Source organism: Hibiscus syriacus, unplaced genomic scaffold (genome assembly GCF_006381635.1).
Source record: "Hibiscus syriacus cultivar Baekdansim isolate YM2019G1 unplaced genomic scaffold, ASM638163v2 tig00110556_pilon, whole genome shotgun sequence".
Lineage (NCBI taxonomy): Eukaryota > Viridiplantae > Streptophyta > Magnoliopsida > Malvales > Malvaceae > Hibiscus > Hibiscus syriacus.
This window is the reverse complement of record NW_024062779.1, coordinates 1,553,572-1,555,669: the sequence shown is the minus strand read 5'-3', so window position 1 is coordinate 1,555,669 and position 2,098 is coordinate 1,553,572. Positions and strand designations below refer to the sequence as shown.

The window sequence follows — 2,098 nt, the reverse complement described above, 5'->3', positions numbered from 1 at the left end:
GAAACAATATCCGTAGCCAAGGTTGTTCTCTATGTTGCGAGTTTAAGATAACCATAAATTCAAAGTTACAGTACTAATCTTCTCGAACTCTGGCTCGAAAGAGAAGCTAATGCCGTTGAAAGACTGGGTAAAGTATCTAGCTGATGAAGTCGAAACTAATACTTTTCTTCTTCATTGCTCTCGTACTCTCTTTTGGTAACTTCAAAATAAAGTCTTCCTATTTTAAGGTGTTGGTGTTGACAGAAAGATAACAATGCTTCGTAAGAAATATTCGTCTTTTGGCATAAACACTCTCTTTCTAACAGAATTATTTCCTTGTATTTCACTCTACTTGTGAAGTTGCCACCTTTTTTACTTCTATAATATTATTAATATATTTCAGGTTAAGCGATATATATACGCTAACATTATTAAGAATCGGTTCAGTAACAAAAAGAAAGCGATGGCTGGTAGCATAGCGAAAAGATGGAGGCAGTTAAGCGGCAAGAACCATTGGAGAGGGCTTTTGGACCCTTTGGACATTGATCTTCGCCGTTACCTAATTCACTATGGAGAAATAGCTCAGGCTACCTATGACGCCTTCAACACCGAGAAGGCTTCAAGATATGCTGGAAGCAGTTCGTATGGGAAGAAAGATTTCTTCTCTAACGTGGGTTTGGAGAAAGGCAATCAGGTGACCTAATTCTTTTACGCCACATCCCAAATCCAAGTTCCAGAAACATTTATAGTGAAGCCGTTGTCCAAGGAGGCATGGAGCAAAGAATCGAACTGGATCGGTTATGTGGCCGTGGTCACGGATGAAGGGAAACATGTTTTAGTAAGGAGGGATATTGTGATTGCTTGGAGAGGAACAGTGGAGACCCTGGAATGGATCGATGATGTTGAATTTCACTTGGTTTCGCCAGAAAAACTTTTTGGTGTTCCTTGTGATGCTAAAGTGCATGACGGCTGGTACTCCATCTACACCTCGGCACACTCACGATCTCTCTATAACAAAACCAGTGCCAGAGACCAGGTGAGCACTACCGTACAATGTTCCATTTCATTAGTAGTCTAGTATCGATATGATTTGGCTTATGAAATTTTAGGTTCTTAACGAGGTTATGAGACTAGTGGAGCAATACAAGAACGAGGAAATAAGCATCACGGTGACCGGGCACAGCTTAGGTGCAGCCCTCGCTACTCTGAACGCGGTCGCCATAGTTTCCAATGGATAAAACAAGCCCAAAAACCAGGCAGGCCAGGCCTCGCCTGTCACATTCTTTTTATTCGCTAGTCCTCGAGTAGGTGACTCGGGGTTCAAGACGAAGGTTACAGGGTTGAGTGACCTTCGAGCGTTACGCATCAGAAATGCAGTAGATGTTGTCCCCAACTACCCGTTGATAGGGTACTGGGAAGTGGGAGAAGAAGTGACTATTGACAGCCGTAAATCGAAGTACTTGAGGGGATCTGGGAAGTGCTTAAATTGGCATGATTTGGAAGGTTATTTACATGGGGTGGCAGGAACACAAGGGAGTCATGGAGGGTTTGACTTGGTGATTAGTCGTGATATGGCCCTCCTAAACAAATCCATCAATGGATTAAAGGATGGATACTTAGTCCCAGTGTCATGGAAGATTGAGAAAAACAAAGGTATGGTCCAACAGGAGGATGGTTCTTGGAAATTAATGGATCCTGCAAGTCAAGATGATGATTCATACTTCTAACATACTTCTAAGATGATAAACCGTCGAGAATAAAATAAAATTTTGCTTAATGTTAATGGCATGAGTTTAATGGAGTTAAGATTTGTTGAATGATCCAACCGTATTATCACTCCAGCAAATAATGTTTGTAACGGTAGTTTTAGCGGCGTTTGTAGAGGAAATGCTATTAATTTTGTAAATATAGCGGTGTTTCTATAAAAATGCCGCAATAAACCAATATATGGTGTTTTTTGTAAAGTGCCGCTACATACACATACTTCAGTAGCGTTTATATTAAAAACATCACTTAAACTGATATATAGTAGCGTTTTTTCGTAAACGCCGCTACATACCCATACTTTAATGGCGTTTGAATACAATTGAAACGCCGCTATACAAGGAAAAAATGTCAC

The 2,098-nt window shown here is 40.7% G+C and overlaps 1 pseudogene; it reads left to right on the top strand.

Annotated features, from left to right (window-relative positions):
- Nucleotides 1-426: 426 nt before the first annotated feature.
- LOC120131650 lies at nucleotides 427-1,706 on the top strand (annotated as a pseudogene).
- The last annotated feature ends 392 nt before the right edge of the window (nucleotides 1,707-2,098 follow it).